The following is a 27,115-nucleotide window of genomic DNA, read 5'->3' as shown; positions in this document are numbered from 1 at the left end:
GTTGTTCCTCAAATGATTTCTTTAACACCATATTTCAGGTTATATAATTAGTCTGAGAGCTGGCTGCTGGTCAATTTACCCCATCAAGCCCATAAGGTTTGACCCCTGAGAGTTGCTGGGGCCACCCTCCTCATTAAAAAAATGCCCGTCAGCCTGGTCCCTGAGGGCGGGTTCGGCCCCCAGGGACCCCCCGAAAAGGCCCTCCGGCGGGTGTAATTTACCCCATGGAGCCCATGGACCAAACTTGGCCTATATGAATGTCCTATGGGTGTACATAATCAAAATATAAAAACTGACAAAATATCTGGTCGGGAAAGGGGTTGCCAGACCGCTTGTTTGCAGGCATAAAACCTTGTTTTTGGTCAAGGAGTCTGCACCAAGACTACACTGTCCCATAGGCCCTGTACTGTAGCGTCTCCCAACAGGCTGACGGACAGTGCCAGTTAGTGCATGTAGTAGTCTTGGCGCAGACTCCTTTACGCCCAACAAGGGTTTGTGCCTGCAAACTACCCGTTATACCCTGGGACCCAGGGTAGTTTGCATGCACAAATTGACCACACACACACCCACACCCACACACACACCCACACACACACGCACACACACACACACATACACACACACACACACACACACACACACACATTCACACATGACTCTATGTATACTAAGAATACCGTAACACAAAACATGACCAGTGGTTTCTCCATACAGCCATGATACCTTGCACATATCTGTAATTATTATGTTCATAACTTTTGAATGTTTTACATCGATACTATCAGTGAACCTTCAAGCAGGAACACTGAAGAGATTTTGAAATTTGTGTGAAATTGTATTCTGTTTTACTGGCCACACAACCTGCTTACCCTTTATTATGTATCCACCATATAAGACTCCTATATTTATATTTGGAAAATGCTGAAATAAACCCTTTGTTGTGAGTAGACTTCAGTTTCTCAAATCATGCATTATACTGTATGATAGACTAAAATGTGAAATTATGTTTTATATTATATGAAATAAATTCATGCCAAATACTGGTCAGTTCAGGAATCATAAGACTGCAACTGAAACATGTGCAATGCTTATCATAGGCCTACATTATACGTAATTTATGTAAGCTTTAGTCTTCCATAGAATGTGATGCATGGTTTGATGTGTAATTGCCATGGTTTTGAATGGCAACTAAATCATAAATATGAACTAGGACCTGCATTGTAACTGTATATGGTATGTGACACCCTGGAAGTATTATCTCTTTTTTTTTTGGGGGGGGGGAGGGGGTAGACAAAGTATCTCAATGAGGAGTTGACAAAAATTCTAATATAAAAGAGAACACAACATGTAAATGCTCTCAACGTGCATGCTATTGTTAAAGAAAAGAAATTAAGCTAACATTTCATTTAGCTGGTAATTTTATGTTTCACGTTGTGTGTATATGTCCCGGGTTAACGGCAATCATATACTATGATGCGCTCTTTGCAGTGTGTGAAACCGTAGGTTGAGTTTTGTTTGTGTGGGGCTGGGGAACTGAAGATGAAGTACAGTGTATCTCCAGAAATAAGGAGTTGACAAAACTGCTGATATAAAGAGACCACAAGACCAAGTTAATACTTTCAGCCTATATGCTATATAAAAAGAGAGCTATTATGTTTCAACTTGGTGTGTACTGTTCACGGTCATTGGCAGTGTTTGCAGTATGTGACACCATTTGTGTGGGGCTGGGAACTATTATAAATAAAATATATCTCCAGAAATAAGAAGATGACCAAAAAAAAAAAGCGCTGAAGAGATGAAGAGAACACAAGATCAAAGTAAATGCTCTTGGCCTGTTTATTTCCATTACAGAAAGTTAGCATTCTATTGTGAAGCTTGTTATTTGAGGTTCCAAGGAAGAAATACATGTATATAGAACACCGTAATTACATGTTCATTAGTATTAGGGATATGCAGATATTTGTCCAAAACTATGAGGTGACATGCACTACTGAGTATGAAAATTGATCAATATCATTTCCAAAACCATTAAGCTCCTTCCTTATGTTATGCAGTTTATTCTGATTTGGAATTTATTAGAGTCAAATAAAGGAAATGTTGGCATGGATGCTGTAATCCTTGCCCATTTTATACATCAAAGGGTGGTTTTTATCAGCCAAAAACACAAAAAGTTATTAGTTTGAGGTTTTCAAAGGAATCTTATATTAGGATTGAGACTTGTTATTTGTATCTAAAAGAGGATATCAAGCAGGAGAAAAAGAAGTAATCCAAGCTACATCCCACTTGTTGACATAAACTTTATTAAAGTTATGTTTAATGCACGGTTGATGAAAATGTTTACTTAAATGTGTTATACAACTGGCCTTTAGCGCTGTTGTGGTTGGTCTTAAACTGAAGTTTACTCACAACAAAGGTTTTTCAGCATTTTCTGAAAAGCTCTATTTGAGTCTCATAAGGTGAATACATCATACAGAAAGAGTAGGCTGTGTGGCCAATAAAACCTAATACAACCTCACACAAATTTCAAATTTCTTCAGTGTTCCTTAAAGGTGTATTGATAGTATCCATGTAAAACATTCAAAAGGAATGAACATCTTATAGGTTTGACATTTATTATGTGCAAGGTATTATGGCTGCATTTATGAGAAACCTATTAATTGTAACATGTTTAGTGTTATGGTATATACAGTTGTACATAGAGTCATGTGTAAACATAATTGTGTGTGTATGTGCGTGTGTGCGTGTGTGTGTGTGTGTGTGTGTGTATGTGTGTGTGTGTGTGGGGGGGGGGGTGGGTGTGTGTGTGGTCAATTTATGCATGCAAACTACCCTGGGTCCCAGGGTATAACGGGTAGTTTGCAGGCAATAACCCTTGTTGCGCGTAAAGGAGTCTGCGCCAAGACTACTACATGCACTAACTGGCACTGTCCGTCAGCCTGTTGGGAGACGCTACAGTACAGGGCCTATGGGACAGTGTAGTCTTGGCGCAGACTCCTTGACCAAAAACAAGGTTTTATGCCTGCAAACAAGCGGTCTGGCAACCCCTTTCCCGACCAGATATTTTGTCAGTTTTTATATTTTGATTATGTACACCCATAGGACATTCATATAGGCCAAGTTTGGTCCATGGGCTCCATGGGGTAAATTACACCCGCCGGAGGGCCTTTTCGGGGGGTCCCTGGGGGCCGAACCCGCCCTCAGGGACCAGGCTGACGGGCATTTTTTTAATGAGGAGGGTGGCCCCAGCAACTCTCAGGGGTCAAACCTTTTGGGCTTGATGGGGTAAATTGACCAGCAGCCAGCTCTCAGACTAATGTCTCCGTGAGTATTCTACTGTCTTCTCCTTCTGAAGTTAAGCAAATTTTCAAGACAAAAATAAAGAAAAGTGTATTGTAGCCAATTTGACAATTAGCTGAAAAAGCCATTGAGAACACAGCTTATGATGGCTCAATGTCTAAACTTCTTTGTATGTAATTGTCAACTTGCGCAAAAAAAAAGATGTTTATTGCCTTCTGCCGGCATTAGGACATCTTCATAAAAGAAAAATGGCATCTATGACAGCCATTTTGGAAAATGGCTGCAATTACCGTTATTAGCAATTTTTTCTTCTTGAAAATTTGCGAAGGAACAATTTCTAGAGTTAATGCAATCTAGATATATTGTTTGATTTTAAACATGATTTTCAATCTATGTACACATTTGTTGATTTTTCTTTCTGAAATTACCATCTTTTAAAACAAAATGATTATGACAATGGCAGCCATTTTGGAATATGGCGGCCATGGCCGTTGAGGGCAGTATTATAAGAATCTAATACAAATATTTATTTGAAACATAATTTTCAAATTGTGTGCAAAATCTTATTGACTTTTCCTTTTGTGAAATCAGATAATAAAAAATAGTGGAATCCACGGTGGCCATTTTGAAAAATGGCTGCAATGGCCATTGAGGGCGCTATTTACAATGTAATACATAAGCGCAAGATATATTTCAAACGAAATTTTTAAATTGAGTGCAAGAGCTTATTGACTTTTCCATCTGGAATAAGTAAATTCAGAGAAAAAAAAGTGGTATTTATGGCAACCAATTTTAAACATGGCCACCATAGGCGTTGAGGGCGCAATTTGCGATGGCCCAATATCTAGATTTATTTTGAATTTTATTTCCCACTCGTTTGCAAAATCTTGTTGATTTTCCCTTCTGAAATCTGTATTTTTTTTGCGAAATATTGCATTTATGGCGACCATTTTTTAAAAAATGGCTGCCATGGCCGTTGAGGGCGCAATTTGCGATGGCCCAATATCTGAATTTATTTTGAATGCTATATCCGACATGTTGGCAAAATATTATTGATTTTCCCTTCGGAAGTTTGTAAATTTTAAAGCAAAATGGCATTTATGTCGGCCATTTTGAAAAAAATGGCTGCTCTGGCCGTTGAGGGCGCTATTTATGATGGGCCAATTTCTAAATTTATTTTGAATGTTATTTCCCACTCATTTGCAAAATCTAACTGATTTTCCTTTCTGAAATTTTTAATTTTTTGCGAAAAATGGCATTTATGGCGGCCATTTTGAAAAAGGGCTGCCATGGCCATTGAGGGCGTAATTTTCCGTGGCCCAATAACTAAATTTATTTTGAATGTTATTTCCCACTCGTTTGCAAAATCTTATTGATTTTCCCTTCTGAAATTTGTAAATTTTTACGAAAAATGGCATTTATGGCGGCCATTTTGAAAAATGGCTGCCATGGCCGTTGAGGGCGCTATTTACGATGGCCCAATATCTGAATTTATTTCAAATGTAATTGTCAACATATGTGCGAAATTTGGTGCTTTTATCACAAAATGCACAATTCCTCTAATTTTTCAAGCTATGCCGCTCCACTATATAACAATTCAATGAACTTTCATGTGGTTAGTGGTCACATCATTCCAGTAATATCACTAGATGAAGAGTAGTGTGCATATTCATGTAAGTGTGAGTATGTACTTTGTATGTAGGCAATCAATGTCAATGATTTCTCACCTGTCGAGCAGGACAGTTGACAAACGTCTCATTGAAGTCTGTTACCGCTACAGTCTGTTCACTCCCGTCTACATGCATGACACATTCATACTTAGTGACCTGTAGAACAGAACAAGGCAGGAAAATACACTAAGTGCAAACTGGACTCTTCCCCATTTATAAAATCTCTGATTTCAAATTATATCAACAACTGGCTTCACTACAATGCTGTGTCTGTTCTGGTTCATGAAAGTGGAGCTGTCTTCCTGCAAATGAAATGTTTTCCTGAAAGGTTGCAACATTTATCAGTGCCTTGTCCAATATCTGCCTCATCCCGTCTCTCTATGCACACTTTCTAAAAGTGGATGTGATATGCAGTCACTTGACTTTTATACTAAAGACTTGAACAATGTAAGAATGAACTTTCTGTTTTGATTTGAGATGAAGAAGATTGCAAACACTTTAAATGTAATCCACATGAACATCTTACTCCTACAAGTTATGTCTTAAGTACAGTTGTAACATTTCAAAACTTTAGTTTCCTTTAATACCTAGCTGTGTAGGCATACTGCAGCAAAACATATGGATTTATTCTGTTCCACCACGACAAGGACCTACAGGCCTACTGGCAGAGAGAAGAGAACATAAAAATCTTTATATTCTTGATAAAAATAACAAGTCAGAACATACGCCTTGTCACCTCAGCATTATACTGACTTGATTATATGGTTAATCATCACACACTTTTTAAAATCAAAATGTTGTGCTATCTGCATCATTTTAATAATTAAATAGATTGAATGGAATATCACATTTGAAAGGTTTCTGTATCTCCCATGGGGGGTGGGTATTTATGATTATAAGGTTCCAGGTTTTCATGCCACTTTTTATTTGTGTCGATACACCTGACCTATGTTATACCTGGTACTCTCCCAATTCTATTGATTCAGATGATGTTACTTTACAAGAAATGCTAACAGAATACCTTTTTCATTAAAAACCCTTCAAAGTGTCATAGGTTAAAAATGGGATGACCTCTATTACTTTGGCTTTTAGATTTTTGCAAGATACCAAGAAACCACCTATGAAATAGTACAGAGCATACCATTCTAAGAGGAATTCACAATCTATTTGATGAAAATCGGTTTTGGAATTGCTGAGACATCCAAAAACAAAGCAAAACAAAGTGATCGCAATAAAAGGTGGGTCCCACTTTTTATTAGGATTGCTCTGTTTTGGATATCTCGGACATTTCAAAACCAGTTTTCATCAAATAAATGCTGAAATCTCTTGGAATTGCATGCTCTTTCACATTTCATGAAAGGTTTCTCATTATCTCACCAAAACTTGCTGAAAATCTGAAGGCAGGTCTCAACCAAAACTATAGGACCCTTTTAAAGGTCCTGTTTACCTTTGGGAACAGTGATTTTAAAAATGTTTAAGATATCACATTTGATGCATACATTGTATGTGTAGGTCTGTTGTATCAAAAAAATCCTACCATATAAAATTTTCGCAATAAAGCCTAAAATATAAGGAGATATAGGTATTTTTCTTATTAAACTATAACTGTAGATGGTTAAGTCTGGCAACATTCTTATCATAACTTTTGTTCATATTTTGTCTATTCAACAATACTTAATGATTATACGGATTCAATTTTTCTTTAACAGTGTTTTTTGTTTTTTTTTTAATTCCAAACTCACATTTTGGATCTACAAGTTGTACATGTATTTTAAATCACTAATGCTGGGTTTTTGTTTCTTCTGCAAATGCTAAAGTATGCCTTTAAATTTTGTCACAATCCATTAATTGTGCGATGTCTATGACAAGTATAAGAAATTTTGTTTTGAACCATGATGATGGTTTTCCTACCTTGGTTGTATCAGTTGGTAGATTGGATGCCATTAGGCTGTAACCAGTTGCAATATTGACTGGTATCAGGGTTTCTTCCGGCACACCGAGGAGCTGAGGGCAATATTCCTGCCCTCTTCTGTTGGTCTGACCTGGCATCTGTTTGTTGTGATGATATAAGCAACTAAATCTCAGCTTTTACTCATCAGTCACTAAATTTGTGGAGGCACAGTGATACAGTGGATAAGGGGCAAGTACATGTCAACAGAATGTCTGAGGTTTGAGTCTTGCCTGGTGCATTCCATTATCCTCAACAAAACATTTTTACCCATAAAATCTTTCTACGTCTTGATGGGAGGTTTAAAGTGCATAGGCCCCTACCCGGCAGTGCTTAGGCAATAATAATGGAAGGACCCTCTGGTAGAGCTACAATTGTAATTAGCACTGAAAAGACTACCCTTGAAGTGTATTATAACATAGATGATGACTGGCGGGGGAGGGAGCATATCAAATGTTCCACCCGAAGGGATTGAAATGCCATTGAGGGAGGTTATACATAATACATAGTTGTAAGTTCCGAGACGAAGTCAAGGGACTTACAGTGTATAGCCTCCTGAAGCAGCATTTCAAACCCCGAGGGTGGAATGTTTGGTACATGTTCCTGACAACAAAAGTCATCATCTGCTATATTATATGGGTTTATAGTCAAATACGTCAAAATACGTCAACGTTTTCCATGGGAGAACATTTCAAGAATGTTCACCCATGGGTGAACATAACGAATGTGGTGTACCTCCATCACATGACTGTGTTTAGCCAATCACTAACCGGTATTTGACTAACCCATTTAATATTAATAGATAGTCCCATACCGTTATCAAGATCAAAATACTAGCTGTGACATCACACTCCAGCACATGGAAACAATGGTCATTGGTTTGTACCTTCTGAAACAAATCAAGCAAACAATTAAAAGCACAGTATGTGTTATGCAGTATGATAATAATTAATTTCTTTGTAACAAGATCCTAAGAATAGATACACATACATGTATAACAGAAATGTACTTCCAGAGATATAAAGGTAGACATATTCACAATATGGTTTATATGTGATGTACAAGGTAGACTCACATTAATTCCAGTAACAATAGTATCGCCTACACATGATGAGCTGTCGTGTGTACACCTGTTGTCGTACACACACCAGTCACAAGGCCACCGGCTAGTCACACAAGATGAACATCTACAAATAGTAAAGAAAACGTTGTTAAGAGTAAATTACAATAATTATACTGTATATGCCCCCCCCCCAAAAAACAAAAAAAAAACAGTACCCTCCACAATGATATCTTTAAAAATAGTGAATCAATTTAACTAAAAAATTCAGGGTATGAAACTATAAGTCATTGCCCACATCTTACAGAAAACCCCAATCGATTGGCTTCATTGATCAAAAGAAATTAAGAATTTTGTAGAGGATGTCAGGAGTCTCTTCCCTCCAAGTTCTGTCTATTGTGTTCACACACGAGAACATTGAAATAATAAACTTGGCAGAATCAGACTCATGGCATGCTTTACAACAATCCACATTTCTCTGTGACCACTTAACCAAATTGAATGGGGTTTTCTGCGAAATACAGTTTAATCATATTGGGTGTTATCAATATGAAAATCTGATTGTATTCTTTTTTTTGGGGGGGGGGGGATGCTGTAAATGCGGGGTTGTATATTTCACAAGATCCCTTTGTAAACATTTTCACTCTTTTTCTTTGGTTGGGGTGTATGATATTTGAGACAGAGTACATCAAATTTGGTACATAGGGTTAAGCAATAACATTCCACTAGCATCATTAGCTTTGATCGAGAAATATGTCAACATCAGACAAATCTATCAAATCGCCCTCATTTGATACAACAGAGTGTGGATATACAAGTAGCAAACTCTACATGAAAAAAAGATTAGAGTTAATTATAAAGAAAAGTAAGAGATTGATAATGAAAGCAAAACAAATCAGTAATGAAGCACAGTTTTGGGCATTCGGGTAGATGAAAAACAATACAAACTTTTAAAGAATGAGAAGGAAATTGATAAGATTTGAGTGCATTCAATTGAGGAAATGGATGGAATTTAAATGGAGGTAATAAATGACAGATTGTTCTTATTAATATCATTAATAAGAAAGAGAATTTATGTACTATATCTTTTCTCCATTTTTTTCTCTTTTTTTGAGTGTGTGTGTATAATGTGTTTCATTAGCTTTATAGTTGATTATTTTATTCCTCTGTTCCATAACTGATCTAAAGCTATTAGAATACTGAAATGAAAAGATCCTAGAAATGAAGCAGGAAGAAGTCATATAGAATTGCATAAATAGAAGGGCATAAACCATATGCAAATTAAAAGCTCAAAAACTAATGATAAGGACACGAAATATCTATACAAAGCTGTCGCAGAACAGCAATTTGCAGTTTTAAAGAAATTTGTGCCCTCTCATGAATCAAAACACTCAAATTCATCAAGACTTGATAGAAAAAAAAAGGAAAAATCAATATCTGGAGCAACTTTGTCTGCAAAGACCAAATTAATGACGTTTGCATAAAATTGTAAGAAACCGAAGATTAATAAATCTAATAAACAAAACAATAGACAGGTGAGAGGATACAGCAGAAGTATTCTTAACCAACACATAATCATTCATGGACATTGCATCAATAATGTTCATCATGTAGTTTTATATGTGGCATGGCATTTCTCAGATCACTAAGTTTTGTCACACACATCAGAGCACCCTGGGAGATTTCAGCTTCCTGCATACTCTCATTAAACCTAAATCAACAAGGAAAAGTAGAAATTACGCGGTGCGTAACATATGTCCCCGCCGGAAGTAGCATTTTGTAACAAAATGTGCAATATAGGTAAAAAATCAAGGTCAAAGGTCAAAGAAGTCAAAGGTCAAAATTCTGTGTAGAAGTTTTGAAGCCCTCACCTAGTGCCATCACATAAAGCAAATGGAATCGAAATTGGGTTAGAAATGGCGAAGGAGTAGCATTTTGTAGCCAATGTACAATATAGGTCAAAAATCAAGGTCAAAGGTCAACGAAGACAAAGGTCAAAATTCTGTGTAGAAGTTTTGAAGCCCTCACCTAGTGCTATCACATAAAGCAAACGGAATCGAAATCGGGTTAGAAATGGCGCAGGAGTAGCATTTTGTAGCAAAATGCACAATATAGGTCAAAAATCAAGGTCAAAGGTCAAAGAAGTCAAAGGTCAAAATTCTGTGTAGAAGTTTTGAAGCCCTCAACTAGTGCCATCATATAAAGCAAACGGAATCGAAATCGGGTTAAAAATGGCGAAGGAGTAGCATTTCGTAGCAAAATGTACAATATAGGTCAAAAATCAAGGTCAAAGGTCAAAGAAGTCAAAGGTCAAAATTCTGTGTAGAAGTTTTGAAGCCCTCACCTAGTGCCATCACATAAAGCAAACGGAATCGAAATCGGGTTAGAAATGGCGAAGGAGTAGCATTTTGTAGCAAAATGTACAATATAGGTCAAAAAATCAAGGTCAAAGGTCAAAGAAGTCAAAGGTCAAAATTCTGTGTAGAAGTTTTGAAGCCCTCACCTAGTGCCATCACATAAAGCAAACGGAATCGAAATCGGGTTAGAAATGGCGAAGGAGTAGCATTTTGTAGCAAAATGTACAATATAGGTCAAAGGTCAAGGTCAAAGGTCACGACTGAAATTCTGTGTAGAAGTTTCAAAGCTCCCATGTAGTGCTATCATATAAAGCAAACAGAATCAAAATTGGCTCATAAATGACAGAGAAGTAGCAAATTGAAGATTTTGATCACACACGGACGCACACACGGACACACGGACACACGGACGGACGGACGGACACACGGACGGACGGACACACGGACACACACACGTACGGAGCCCGTTTCATAGTCCCCTGCTCGAACTCGTTCGGCGGGGACAAATTAATTCTTTAACATGATCACTGTCATTCACAACTTACTACATCAAATTATCCAACTCAAGTTGCAATACCTATAAAGTAAACACACTCCATATGAAACAGATTGATGTGTCAAGCAGCTACATAGTAATAATATGTACACATTCGGGGCCAAAATGACACTTGACAGCACCTCTCAAAGTCATATTAGGATGGCCTTGCATGGTTAGAGGCAGGTCAAAAATAATTAATTACTCTGACATCATGCGTTACAGTCCTTATGAGGTACACATTGACAATTTAGTGTAGTTGCAGTCTGCAGGGCCCCTTGAAGACTTTACAGACAGAATTGTGTAAAAAAAAAATAAATAGATAAATAAAAAATACAAGGTTTTTGAATGAGTATATCTATTTTGTTATTAATAATTGCAATGAATATGATTTTGCTTTGAACAAGTCTCTTCAATGGGCATATTGCTTTTAAAATACCAATTGTTATAAATTTTGTGGAAAATTCAATATGAAAGGGACAAACAAATACACTTTTTCCATTAATATCTGATTCCAAAGTGATTAAAATTTCCTCAAATATCAAACAAATGTAGTATCTAGTTAGGGGATTTCAATAGACACATGACTTACGATGAGATGCGAGTGCAGTCAAAAAAGAAGAAATCTCTCTCAACAAAGTTCACTCCACTTTCAGTCGACTTAATAGAGAGTGCCACAACCACATTGTCAGCTGTACAGAGGAAGACATTATCAAAAAAGGTACATTGTTTGACATTATGTCAGAAGATACTGATGAAACATAATATATTTTGCTTTTGGTTGAGAATTTAAGCATGTCTTGCAAAGGAATTGTATATTTTGTGTGACACACCTGGGGTACAGATTATTTTCCTAACTTGGGCGGTATTTTCTGGTGGTTAAACATTGTACACGCTTGTAGAATGCAAGTTAAACAAACACAAAATCATAGTGAGAGTGATACATTGATTTTTCATCAATCCTTAATGGATTGCAGAACAGAAAAGAAAGCTGACTGTGTCTGATGCTATGGCCCACTCTTCCAGCACTACAAAATGCTTCTCAAGAAGAACTGGTACGTACAGTATTGAATGGTTTTATCATGAAATGTCTTGTTTTCAAGTTCCAACAGAACATGACAATTGTACTACAAGTAACATATGTAATGCCCTACGGTATTTGTTGAAAACAAAAAATCTTGAAGGCAATTTACACCATATGTGAACTAGATATGTCGCTATGGCAACTGATGCCTGCGCCATAATGCATGATTCTCCCTAAAGGTGCATGGTGCAATGTCTTCACAATGTGTGATGACAGTTTCACATGACTGGCAAAATACTGAAATGACAGGTTTGTCAGAAATATCTTAAATGTTCAACTAGATTTGCTATAATTGTCTATTACCAGAGTGCAGGTACATGTATTTGGGGAATTGAGGATTTTTACTTGACTTCTGACCTACCCTTTTATAAGTTTAAGCATTGAGTAATTTTCAAGGTATGAAGAAAGAGTGTGACTACAGTATAATCATATTGCATTTAAACCTGACCTTTAACCCTTAATCTTTGACCTTTACCTTCTGGCTTGAAATTTTCCAGAGAATCCCCATGGTAATACATGCATATATCAAGTTTTGAAAATAATAATGCAAGCATTGCATATACTAGTATATAACTTATAAGGGAAATAGTAAAACTTTGAGGAGTTGACCTTGACCTTTAACTCTTTATGTGACATGGTGGAAACCCCCTGTGTGCCACGTTATTCTGAGACACGAAGGTAGTCATGCTTTGAGAAAGAATTCTGTTTTTCCAATGTGTATAACTTCTACAAATTTCTGTTACACTGAACCTAGTAGTGAGCAAAGTTAAAGAGGAATGCCAACTTTGCTTCCATATACAATATATGACAATTCTATTTTTCTTTTTTTCTTTTGAATTACCAGTTGCTACATTACTGTAAAGGCATGACTTTTACACATAAGATAATGACCGAAACTTAGAATGTATATGCAAATTTAGTTGGGAACACCCCTTGATAGTCAATCACCACATAGAATGCAAGCCGTATGTGAGGGGAACAAAAGCGCGTGTAACGCAACTTTGATTGTACCGCGGGATTAGCGATTTATCGATCGGTTTTGGCGGCTTTGTTTGTTGAGCAGAATATGCGAAGTTGGCACGCCATCGACTGAGTCGGACATGCGAACGTGGCACATAAAGAGTTAACTGCCTAACTATTGACCCATGATCCCTCCATTCCCTAGATAATCCCTGTCAGTCAGTACATGCGTACATGTATGTACCAAGTTCCATAAAGATACATTTAACTATTTGTGAGAAAAGTGAAATTGTAACATTTTCACCTAACCTCTGACCCTTTGACCTTTGACCTTATGACATGAAACTCTCTCTGGAGAATCTTTACGCAGTAGTACATGTCTACACTAAGTTTCAAGAAAATACCTTCGGGCATTGCATGGATATGGGGGAAATACATTGTAGCAACATTTTTAGCATATGACTTTGACCTTTTGACCTTTGACCTCTTGCCAATGTCACTAAAATTTACTCAACTGATTGCCCATCATACATCATCCTTGGACCAAGTTTGGTGAAAGATGCTTCATCCAGTTTTGAGTTATCATGTAAACAGATAAATTTTAGGATTTGACCCTGATCTTTGACCTTTGACCTCTGTCCAATTTCACTCAAAAACTAATCAAGTAATTGTCCCATCATACATCATCCTCAGACAAAGTTTGGCGAAATTTGCTTGATCCAGTCTTGAGTTATCTCGTAAACGGATACAATTTCATGATTTGACCTTGACCTTTGACCTTTAGCCTTTGGCCAATTTTACCCAAAATCTAATCAGGAAATTGCCCCATCATACTTTATACTTGGACCAAGTTTGGTAAAATTCCAGTCAATATTACTCAAGTTTTGGCATAAACGAATGCAAGACGGACGGACAACCCGAAAACAATGCCTCCGGCACCACTTCATGGCGGAGGCATAAAAACTGCAAAATTAGAAAATTAGCAACATCTGGATATACCAAATGCTATGTAAAACATTACTAGAAAAATCACAAGCACTGCCATTCTTCTAACTTCAAGTACTCATCTAAATAGAAATATTTGTTATGTGACTTCTGTGCACTAATATATTCTTCCCTGTGACCAAAAACACAAGTGCAGCTAGTTGCGGAACATCAAACCACCCTACCAACATTGCATTACATGGTAAAAAAAAACCAAAACAATCAAAAACAAAATAAAACTAACTTTATGACTTGTCATACAAATGTAGTGCAGTTGTAACATGAATGGATAGGTTCTTAGGTTTTGTATGTCATAGTATTTTGCAATGAGAATGGATCTATTCTGCCAGGAACCTCTGCAAAATGTCTTTATTACATATTACATCTTAACCCATTGAAGACGAGTCACAAGAATACTTGGGCAGGTATCTCTGGGAAATGCGTGTTACAGCAAAATCAGTCCAGTTTAACATAGCAGCTATATGACTTGTAAAGTACTGTAGTTACTACACACCTCCTTCAGGTATTTGTGGTACAGAGCTTGAAGGTGGCGTAGTACAGTTGATGGTATTTCCAGAAGTAACAGCTGACACTTCATATGAATCAAACACACACATGTATTGGTTACTACCTGTCAAAGCAGGCAGCAGCTGTACTGTGATGGTTAACTGTAAAAATGGAAGAAGAAAAGATAGAAAGGTTCAATCTGTGACATCAAAATATATGCATCATATAAAGCTCAATACAACATGCCAATCACTTATTTCATCACATATTTTACAATTCATAAATCGAAATATGCTTTTGTTCAACTGCATGACATGATAATTAGGCTTTGTTCTATAACATGCGCAAATAATAACAAACTAATAAAACATAATGCCTATCAAAGACAAAAAATAAAAATACAGCTACAAAATACCACAAGATAAAAAAAAACAGTTTGCAAGTGTGTATAAGTAAAAGACACCCCATGTAATATTGGATAAGCAAAGGAGACAAAAGCAAAAGAGCTTACCTGTACATGTATGTCCAGTAATAGAAAAGAATGTTGCCAAAGATCTGCAATATCAGTTGACCATGGAGTAATCATGCAGTCTCTCGAATATTATTAAGCAACCAACTGCATATTCAAACCCAAATGCGGGACACTCATACTGACTGGTTTGCCCAAGACAAGTAAACACCTTGATGAATTGTTCCCTCATATAAACGGCCATTTGCAATACATTACACTGTTATTTTACACAATCCATAATATTGCTTGGTTCAACATTCTCGAGGAAATCACATACATTACGAAAAGTGAGATACAACAAAGACAGTTACCATTAATGCAGTTACAAAATGATGTATATACTTACTAAATATGCAAAAATTATTTCACAGAAACTTCTGGTGACCATTTAAAACCACAACATGAGAAACAATTGGATTTTTCATCTTCAATCCAAGCAGAAATTGATCTTAAATTTATACACGATCTCTGCATGACAGATATTCTATTAGTGGATACTGCCACCTACTCCAATACTGCTACTGCATTAAAAGTTATATTATTAGTCATGAACATAATGGAGGGTGCTAAATTTCAGTTTATGATCTAATAATCCCTTCATTGTGGTTATAAGGGAGCTTTAGATTTTAGACGCACGGACATTCAGAGGGAAAAAACATGTTCTGAGCATGCGCAGAAGCGTGCGTCAAGTCGATCTATTTTTAGCCTGCGTCGCCCGAGTTTTTCACTACGCATACTGGGCTATTTTTACGTCCGCACAGTTTGCAACGTAGAGAACTACTTCATGCACCGATCATATGGGGGCGCGATTTTATTTTTTATACGTTGCGTCCCAGCGTAATCTAAAGCTATTTTTCAACACGACGCAGGGGAGAGGAGAACGTCCAGCGCACTCGTTGTCTCAAACGTTCGCGCGTCAAAATCTAAAGCTCCCTATTATGTACTTCCTGTTTTGTTTTGTTTTCTTTTGTTTTGTTTTGTTTTGTTTTGTTTTGTTTTTGTCCAATTCACAGCACAGAACACTGCTTGGTGTACACTATCAATAGACCTTTCTTCAGAGCCTCTTTTCTGAATAGTAAACACTTCACCAGAGTATATCAATGTACATATTGATTCATCCAGGTAGTATGCTGAAAGCATGTAAATTATATTTGTTCGGAAGGACTTTCTGTTCTCTCCATGATTTTCACAAGTAAGTCCAGTCAAACAGATTTAATTTACACGCTTTTACTTTTCCTGAGTTTACACTTTCTTTCTGTTACTTTAGGTTAGGAAAGTCCACTTGTATTGAGTCATATGTCATTTTAAAGCTTGGGTTTTGCTCTTTCAGAATCTATCCTAACTAAAAACACATGTCCAGTGACTTCTTGTTGGTTTTGTCAAGCAGGGTCATTGTATATACTGGGGTGGATCCAGGAATTCTGTAAAGGGGGGCGTGACTAATATTTCTTGTGCCACTTCCGGGTTTCATTTCATTTTTTTCTTTTTATTTCTTTTGTTTTTAACGAAAAATACAGGGGGGGGGCGTGCGCCGGTTGCGCCCCCCCCCCCCCCCCCCCCCTCTGGATCCGCCACTGTATATAGTTTACTGACAGATGTTGGGACTTACTGGCTGTTCACTCAGGTCATGTCTAATGTTGTCTGTAGGCTGAATGTCTGAGATGCTCACACACTGTACAGCATTGTAGGACAACCACCGAGTAGACTCATCTCTCTGAACACAGTCCATGTATCTTGTACATCTGACAGATAAAATATGAAATAGAAGATAATATTTGTGCTTTGAAAATGATTTTCATTTCACTTATCGTGTGAAAGAGCTAAGAGAGAGAGAGAGAGAGAGAGAGAGAGAGAGAGATGACTATGATAACATGATTGTCAACTGAGATTCAGCGGGCAGGTACAAGTAAAACTAGAAGTACAAATGTATCATTAAAGGTGATTAATACCCAGGCTCCTGCAGCCCTGATTCCTATGAAAAAGAATTTGACCTTGGTTTAATACAAGGTTATGTGTGTGTGTTTGTTTGTCTGTCTGTCTGTCTGTCTGTCTGTCTGTCTACCTGTGTGTATACATGTGTGTATAGTACCTTGTGAGTACCTAGTGAGTTTGACTGCTTCACAACTCTGGAAGTAGTTCACTCCACAAGATTTGAAGAAAATATGCAGTTACCATGGCAACACACTGTCAGGTACAAATATGAGTGTCTTTCATAGCTACAATACATGACCATTGTACACCTATAGATCATTATAGGCCATACATACTGAATTTGAAATAAGTTGCTTAAACACTGTATACAAATTGTAAGTACTTACTAGTTCGCTCTACAATGTTTTGGGAAAATTGTGGTTACCATGGCAATGCTTTCTCCAACAACAACAAAAAAACATGTGTTGCACATCTACACCTCAATGTCATTATGTACACCAAATTTGAGTTCAATTGCTTCCAAATTATGGAAGTGGTTCATATCACGAGATTTTCCAGAAAATAAACTGTTATCATAGCAACACCTTGTCAGGTACAAAGACAAAGTACGTCTTGCATACTAAACTACATACCCGGTACACCTATAGATAATTATTCGTGCCAAATTTGAAATAAATCGCATAAATACTGTGGAAGTAATTCACTCCAGAAGGTTTTGGGAAAATTGTGGTTACCATGGCAATGCTTTCTCTAACAAACACAAAAAATGTGTCTTGCGCATCTGCACCTCAATGTCATCATGTAACCCAAGTTTCATCAAAATTGCTTCAGAAACCGCCCAACCGCCCAACTGTCCGACCGACAGACCACACGCTGATTCCTATATGCCCCTTATACACTTGATGTATGCGGGGGTAAAATAAGTAAACAACATACCATATGTGACCGTTCACCTCAAAACGAACATAAAGTCGCACACACTGATTTTGCGTGAGGACTGAAAATAAGTAAAATGGGTCAACCTAGCCGAACTTGACTTTTTCATATTTTCTGAAAGAGCGGGTTTTCTTTTAGATTATGCTAAAATTTGGTATCATAAAACGGGCAGGAAAGTATGTTTTTTAGCAGTTTATCTCGAACATTTTTGGTAGAACAGTGTGATTAGGTGTGTCTTTAGAATCCCTTTTTCATTTCTGAAAAACCTTGTCCACATTCTTCACTTTCAACTCTAATAACTTTTGAAAGGATAGAGCTACTGCTTTAAAAGTTGGCATTAATTATGGATAGAATGTGTTAATGAGGCGTGCTTAATTTCAGTTTAATCTGATAATCCTTTCATTGTTGCTACTCTGGTGGTTTACTTCCTGCTTTTTGTCCCATTCATCGCACAGCCAGCACGGTTTGGTAAAGATTAAGCACTTGAATAGACACTGTACTTCAAAGCCTCTTTTCTCAGTTCACACTTTTCCTCAGTTTGTGCTTTCTTTCCAATATTGAGATAGGTTAGGAGAGTCCATTTGATTTGAGTTATACATCATTTTGAAGCTTAAAGTCTGCTCTTTCAGAATAATGGTCTTAACTAAAAATTCATGTCTGGCGACTTTTTGTTTGTTTTGAGGTGCAGGGTCACACATACATTTTAAGGAGCATCATATCATAAAAAAATAAAAAGTAGATTGTACCTTGCAGGGAGAAATACTTTATCATCCTCCTAGAGGCAAAATGAGTAAAAGGTAAACTGAGATAGTTACATGTAATTACCACATTCAAAAACACACTTGAATTTTTTTATTTTTTTTTATTTCAATAGTGGGAGGCTAGGATCTTAACCCTAACTAGGCCGGGCTATTTAGATCATAGAGCCGATCACGACTAAAATTGGCACACACATTGCCTATGATGTAATCTAAAGTACCACAAAGTTAAATTTTAAGAAAATTATCATTTATGCTGAATTATGCTAATTTATGCATAATGATGCATAAAATAAGATAATTTGGTATAAATGACTAAATAAAGCTCAAAATGGGCATATTTTTTGTGTAAATATTCTTTTTAGTGTTCTGAGCAAATATACGAGAAAAAAATTGTGCCATCAGAAAATTTTTTAATATTTTACTGTTTTTTGAATTTGTTATGTATTTCCTTGTTTTTTAGACTTTGTTTTTCATTGTTTTTTCGATGAAACTTGTCCGCAACATTGTTCCCAACAAGAAAATATCATCTGTTGAGAATGAGAAGGGCGTCACGTTGTCTTGAACACTATGGGTTAAGCGACAACTTAACGCCCTTATCATTCTCCACCGACGATATGTTATTGATTGATTTTAATCAATAAAACCCCAAAATAATCATGCTTTAATGAAATTTGCCTGTAACCACAGTTTGCATTGAAATTAAACACAAATTCACATTTTTGAGCAATTTTTAGTCTAACATGCACGTACATATTTATGCGCAACTTTGGAACCACGTGCCTGGGCATCGCAAATTTGGTGTCAAAAGATGTGGGAGACTCGAAAGAAAGATGTCATGAAACGTCACGGTGACAGCTTTTCACGTTAGGGCGGACGTCCACTTGGGCGCGGACAACCCCCGGAAGGGTTGCGGAAGCAAATTTTGTTATTTCGGCATCCTGTCCGCGACAGACGCGGAATAACTTTGTGAATCGGCTTGTCCTAGGACATTCCTAGGACTGTCTGCGGACTGTCCGCGGACTGACATCGGACATTCCTAGGAATCACTCCGGAAGAGCGCGAAATACCTCGGAATATGCTAATCGTAACCGGGCAGCGCGGAAATATCTAGGATTACACCAGGAATGAACGCGGACAATCAGGATGCCTTCCGGACAACACAAGTTAGGCATGCGGACAAACTGCGGACAATACCAGGAAAATGGAAAGGTATAAATTTGGCGCTGACTTTGACTTTTCCTCATTTGACTGCTAGCCGTCGTTGATGCTCCCTGTTGTGCTTCCGCAGTAGCGGCTGATATCATATTAACATGATTGGTCAATATTATTTGATAAATGTGACCACCAAAAGTCGAAGAATAGGATTGTCTGCATGTCGGCTGACGACTCATTTTTTTTTTAATTTGTCTCATCTGGGAGAACAATTTTTTCTCTGCCTACAGTCACATGGATGATATTCGCAAACTTTCTGAACCATATATATATATATATATACATAAAAATGTAAATGTATATACATATATATATGTATATATAATCATGCTGATAAGGTAGTCCTCGTGTGGGCAAGATAAAAAGATAAGTAACAAAACTGCAACAAAGTTCATGCTGTATTCACCAACGATTTATTTCTTCACAAGAAATAAACCGTTGGTGAATACAGCATGAACTTTGTTGCAGTTTTGTTACTTATATATATATATATATATATATATATATATATATATATATATAGTTGAAAGAAATTGGACTGAGGCGGGACGTTGCTCTCGATCTTAGTCTCCCTTTTATTTGTCAAGCTTTCGGCCCGTCATTGGGCCTTCGTCAGGACCTACAAGTGTACCACCTACCTTCGTCAGGTCCTGACGAAGGCCCAATGACGGGCCGAAAGCTTGACAAATAAAAGGGAGACTAAGATCGAGAGCAACGTCCCGCCTCAGTCCAATTTCTTTCAACTATATGCATCCAACAATGCGGCACCGCGTGCTTTATCCATCGTGAAGTATATACATGTTTTGTCTGATACTTCTGTAGAGCATGCCAAAATGATCCTAATCATTAATTTTTCTCTTTCTCTGATATTTACCCTTGTGCATCTCTAACCCTCTCTTATTTTGATCACTTTTGAACATTTTCAAGTCCGAGAATTTTTTTTTTCATGCTTAGAGCTTACTAGCCTATTGTCAATGAAGTGTAAAAATAGGGAAATATTTTTAACCTACTTTAATTTACTTTTTTTTTTGGGGGGGGGAGTTCAGCTGGGCTGTCAAATTGGACAATCGAGTCTATTTGCAACTAAAACAAAAAGAGAAGAAAAAAATATTAGGTATTAACAACTACGAAAATCATTCAGGTAAAGAATATTTCTGAAATGATTTGTGATGCTTAATGTGTACTTAAATATATACACTCAGCAAAAACAAAACAAAAATAAGACAGAAATTTAACACTTTTTCGAGTTCATGATTTATTGCTTTTTTCCTCATTTAACTTGAATTTTGAAGTGACAGAAAATTCTTCATTTTCCTCCATCATCTTTAGCCTTCATTGTTATTTTGGGCTTCAAAGATATTACATTGTAATGAGACCACAGGTATATCTTTGCAACTGAATTCATGCTTTTTAGTGTGATGACTTTGTCTTTTGTTCTAGTATGTTGAATCATTAGAAAGCATTTACGTATGAATAACAACTTGTTCATGTTTATATAATACATTAACATTTAGCCAAAAATTCTATGCTTTTTTTTTCTGAGTGTACTTCCACCTACTTTTGTGATTTTTCAGCTGGGCTGTCACATGGGACAACCTAGTTTGTTTGCAAATAAGATACGAAAGAACATAAAGGAAAATGTACTATAGTAAGTAATAGGAACCAGGAAAGTCACTCAGATGAAAAATAATTTCTGAAAAGATCAAATCAAAACAAACTTACTAGGAAGTTAGGGGGCTGATTTCACTTCTTTCTGGTTGCTTTTGGCACAGTCTCTACTACCTTATTCTTTGCCTTCTGGGACTGGAAATTCCTTAGATTTTCCTGTTCTTCATCACTAGACGAAAGGTATGCCTGTGATGGGGATATTTGCAAGGGGGCCTCGCCTCCCTTCTTGCTCATTTTGCGTTTCATTGGCATGACGCTCGCGGAAAGTGTCGACATTTTCGAGTCTGGATCACAAAATTTCCGCATCGGTTCCAGACACTTGCATATATAGATCCGCATCGGCTCCGCGCTGTCCTAAAACATTCCTGGTATCTTCCGCTTTCATTCGGGAAGCTTCCCCACACCGCGGGATTCTTTCCGGAGCGTGTGCGGAAGGAGCGGAAGGGTTCCGGACAAGCGGGACATCCTCAGGACATCGTCAGGACAAGTCGCCGAAGGTGTCAGGAAGTTCATTTCCGCGTCCAAATTTTGGTCTCGATCAAAATTTGGACGCGGACATTTTTCTCTCTCCCGAAGGTGCGGAAACGCCCGGACATGTTTAGGACAGTAAGCGGACACGTTCAGGAACGTGCGGACAGGTTCCCGAAGGAGTGCGGAATACCAAATTTGCATTCCGGAGCTTGTCCGCGTCTTGTCCGCGCCCTAGTGGACGCCTGGTCTTAACGATACATCACACGGAACGTCGAGGAGGGGGGGGGGGGGGGGGGGGGGGGGCTCAGAGGCCTCCCGGCCTAGTTAGGGTTAAAATAAAACTTTTTTTTCCTCCAGGTCAATTAGCTGTGATCATCTTACAATGTACCTGGCTTCTAGAGTACACCATCCACAGTAAGGATCTCCACCATCACCACCGTTTCCTCCGATACATTCACTACACGTCTGGTAATTACTGCAGTTTGCCAGAGTCAGCTTCAATACCTGCATGTTCACAACAGCAACATAATCAAGCCTTTGCATTATAATAATCACAATAACTGACAAAATCCCTATAACAACACTCATCATAGGTCAGGTTACAAAACAGTTAGTACAGTTTGCAGAGGAAAGGTTTACTACGTGGATGTTGACATCGATGAGATCAAACTGGGTTTCTGACAAATTATAACAAAAGGCTTTAAAAATGTAACAATTTGAATGCATTGGGGCTATATATAAGGAAAAGACAATACAATTAAATGTTCATTTCATGTCAAAAGTATAAGATAGTCAATATTGGCTCAGTATAAAATTGTGTGTTTGTACTATGATTCTCGAAATGTGAGCTCTCTCTTTTTCATATAATTGCTGTCATATTATTACCTGTGAACCTTCGTCAGAGCCTCTGGCAAGTATAATTTGCTCCTTGTCCCCATCCAGATACAAATCTCGTAGAACAGACCCTTGTCCAAGGGGAACATTTTCATACTGGTATGCGGATGAACTATTGAATATGTGAACCTATGTAATAACAAGAATTTACATGATATAACAAATGCGATGCACAGTTCTGACATTGGATTCAACATCATTGAGTATCAGTTTGTGTTATCAGCTAAAAAAGTCAAAGTCACTCTTTTCAGCATAGACCAACATGATGATCATGTATTATCCATATGAGGAATGATAGGCCTCTTTGTTGTCCTTTGCACAGTCTAATGTCTACAAATGTATGATCACTAATGGACTGCAAAAGGGGAAATCTAAGTAAGTACTGCATGTTCACTGTGAATTTTATGGCTTGAAGATAAATCAAACAGAAGCAGGTCAGTTGAACCAAATCACTGTAGAGTGATATACATGTACATTGATCACATAAAGATGATGAAAGGTGATGAACATTTCATATACACTGTACTGTTCCACAGAACTGCACACACACCTTCACACAATTAATTTTTCTGTCTTGAAAGAATATCCATTGTAAGCCATACCCTTCATATCAAATTGCCATGAAGTTGTCATTACAGAGTACATGTAATGAGTCATAATGAGGAGAGGGTGTATTTTGAAATAATTGAGCAAATATGATTTCTGTCTTTTTTTTTTGTATTTGATGGGCAACCCATAGAATTGTGAAGTAATATAATATGACATAATAATCTCATCATTTGCATCTTGTAACCCTTATCACCGCCACAAAAATATTGAACCTCAAATTCACAATTCACGAACCCAATTTAGTCTCCAAATTTTACAAAACTACAACCATAATTTGATTTTAATCTGCATCAAGGTTCCTCTTCATATTGAGTGGCACTTCATTTTAAATTACATTATGGGACTCTACTAGCATTAAGATGCATTGTACAATGTAAGTCATTGCATCTTGTATAAATATCACTATTAATGTCACAATGCACATGATCATACACATGTAGGCAGGTAGAGTACATCGTACCTTCAGTAAGTCTCCCTCACTACTTCCAATGAAAGCCACAGTATAGTCTCTCTCTGTAGTAGTGATGATAGACGTAGGCTCCACATCAGAGAAGGTGAGTATTGGTGAAGCAGTCACGGGGTTCACTACATTGGCATAGGCGTAGTATAAATCACTCTGTCCAGGTCTAAGTTCCTCAGTAGCTTGGCACTGTTTGTTTCCTGGATTTGCTGTGTTAGGGAACTAGTGGGGTGTACATAGCACAATCCACATAAAAAGAAACAACCAAGTCAAATTTGGAAGACATATACCTCTTTCTCCCCTCTTGGAGCATTTTGCATAATGAATGTGCCTCCACTAGCCTGTATCATAATCAGTTTTGAACTGGTCAATACCACCATTGAACATTTGTAGGGTTCATCACTTTGAAATCATTCCAACAGCAATGGAAGAATGAGACTTACTTTACATTTCAAATGGTACACTGATTAACTGAATATGATTTTAGTAGTCTGCTCTAATTTCTGAGAAAATGGGGATCAAGTAGAGATTCTGATTAGTCTTCAGAATTTGCATTCCCCCCCCCAAAAAAAAATAAACAAACAACAAACAACCAAAACAAAACAAAACAAAACAAAACTGCTATACAGTGAAAAGATCTTGAAAAGACTGAAAAGCAATTTTTGAAATCTTACCACACTTGTATGCAACTTGAATCATGATGGCATAGAATTTTTCTCTAGTCTTTTTTTAAATCTGACAAACTTTATTATCTTTCACACCTAGAAATTGAACCTTTACCTTTTTTTAAAGGGGGTGTACACTTCTAGTTGAGGTGCGGATTTAGCTTTGAACATTTTGGGAGATATCAAGAAACCACTCTATGAAATGTCAAAGAGCATGCAATTCTAAGAGGTATCAAAAGTTTATTTGATTAAAATCGGTTTTGGAATGGCTGAGATATCCAAATACAAGGTGAAACAAAGAGATCCTAATAAAAGGCGTGGCCTGTCGCCTTTCATTATTATCACTTTTTTGGATATCTCAGCCATTTGAAAACCAATTTTCATCAAATAAACTTTGAATCCTTCTTAAATTTACATGGTATCTCATATTTCGTAAGAGGTTTCTCATTATCTTACTTAAGAATGTTATAAACCTGAATCTTCACCTCAACCAGTACTGTACAGTCCCTTTGACATTGATTGAAAATCTTACTACATAGTCCTATTAAAAAGTTTTATTCATGGAGTGAAAAACACACATCACATCACTGGGGTATTAGTGAAAGAAATACACAGATTTTTTATTCATTCTGAATATCAAAATTTCATTGTGAATATCAAAATTTCATATTCAAAATTCATCCTGTTACTTTAAAAATAATACGATGAACTACTGTTTATGCAATATCGACACTCTTACACATCAGGGTAGCATAAAACTAAACAAACATACCTAGATCTTCAAACCTATGTTTTTTAAAGCACATCTTGAACAAAAGATTAATACTTCATGGTCTATATATTCAGGTAATTCTTGAAGTCGTGCAGCTGGAAGAGCAAAGGTGTCTTAAAGGAGCACGAAATATGTACCGCTGGTACACAGCTTATAAATCTGCTATGAAAAATACATTTTGTTATTAAAAAGCAATGCATTTTCACACTCACAGTCTCTGAAGGGCCCTGTGATGTGTGTTCAGTACCATAAATTGCATGCAATAAAATAATAATGTTGCACTTACAGGACCACAAATGCCTTGCAAGTAGTCAATTGATCTTCCATTACAGTCACCCCCTGAACATGTGATGCAGCCAACTACAGCTTGTGTAAATCTCTGCTGGATATCACTCATCTTGTAGAGACACAGAGCAGACTGTACAGGTGATGAGTTCTCCTTGGTAAACACAGCATACATGACGTCATCGGTACTATTGATACTCAAGGAGTCAGCTAGCTGGGATCCTGCAGGACCAATGTGAGCTGCTTGGATCACGTTGTAGTTTGATCCTGTCTGGTCTGTGCATTCTAGTTGAATTTGTGTGTAGGATTCAAGATTTGGATCGGTTGTGTTCAAGCACAGTCTACCTATCACAGGATTTGTTGTAGCCGATTTACGTATTATTATGTAATAAATAAAAGGAGCCCTCAAAATAACCTGTATGTATTGGACATCATCAGTGTTTTTTAAAGATAACATTCTCTGCGAATAATTGAGTGACTCTATGTCATGTTTTGTGACAAGTGGCGCTTCAACTCCTTGAATTTTGCTAATACCTGTAAAGAGATACTGACAATTATCTGAATCAATACTAGCCACGACTCCAACCATTGGTACATCCTGTCTTGCCACAACTACCTGTAAGTTTTTTTCATAATACATCTCAGCGTCGCTGATATTGGATAGTTCCCTCATCTCACAATAGCCATCACATGTTCCACATGTAATGAGTCTCTCTGTAGGTGCAGGTGCAATGACAAGCAGTCTGTTCTTGTCCTGTTCACCAAAATACGAGGATCTCGATATATTGCATAATCCAACCTCAACAGTCTCCCTCAAGATGAAATCTGGTCCCAGGTGGTAAATCTCTTCCTCGGCTCCAATGTAGACATCACCAGTAGTGTTATCTACAGCCATGAGTCTGAAAGGCAGCCTGGGATTGGGACTGGAGAAGGATGACACCAGGTAGGAGGAGAGGGGAGCCGACTCAGCATCATGCATCACATTCATGATGCTGAAGGCGAGCAGCATCAGTTTCAACGCTCCGAACATATTGAGCCAGTCAGTAATATCTGTTGTAGTTAAAATAGAAAAGGAAGGGTTATATTATGTATGGTCTGATTTATAGAAATAAATGAGAGGAGGGGAAGGATGGTGAGCAGGATGAGGACAATTAAACTCAAAAGAGCAGAAAATAAACAGGCTCAGGGGGAGGAGAATGGAAAAAGAGGCGAATGACATGATGATAAGTATATGGACGGAGTATTTAATAAAAGGGAAGGTGAAATCCGCAGGGAGACAGGGAAGAAAGTTTGCGTGTTTTGCCTGTTTGTTATAGCACAAACTCTTCAGCTAAAATTCTTAGGCCAATATTCTTATTTCGAGTGATTCAATTTCCTTTCAGCTGGAATAAGAATGTCTTTTAATCCTGGCAATGTCAGTGGTCGATATAACATGGACGGCATAACGTAAGAGCATTAAAATGAAACAAAACATAATGCAAAGTTCAACGTGATAAGTAATCGAAGGAGAAAAAAAAAACAATGTTAAACAGCGTTT

General features: G+C 37.3%; 1 pseudogene; it reads right to left on the bottom strand.

The window, feature by feature from the left end:
• LOC139720444 (plexin-A4-like) overlaps positions 1 to 26,608 on the bottom strand; it is a 61,141-nt pseudogene extending 34,533 nt beyond the window's left edge.
• Between the last annotated feature and the right edge of the window lie 507 nt (positions 26,609 to 27,115).

The sequence above is a fragment of the Diadema antillarum genome, unplaced genomic scaffold (assembly GCF_040938485.1).
Source record: "Diadema antillarum isolate AM-2024a unplaced genomic scaffold, OU_Dant_1.0 scf00000011, whole genome shotgun sequence".
NCBI classification, from domain to species: domain Eukaryota; kingdom Metazoa; phylum Echinodermata; class Echinoidea; order Diadematoida; family Diadematidae; genus Diadema; species Diadema antillarum.
This window is presented reverse-complemented; position numbering and strand designations above follow the sequence as displayed.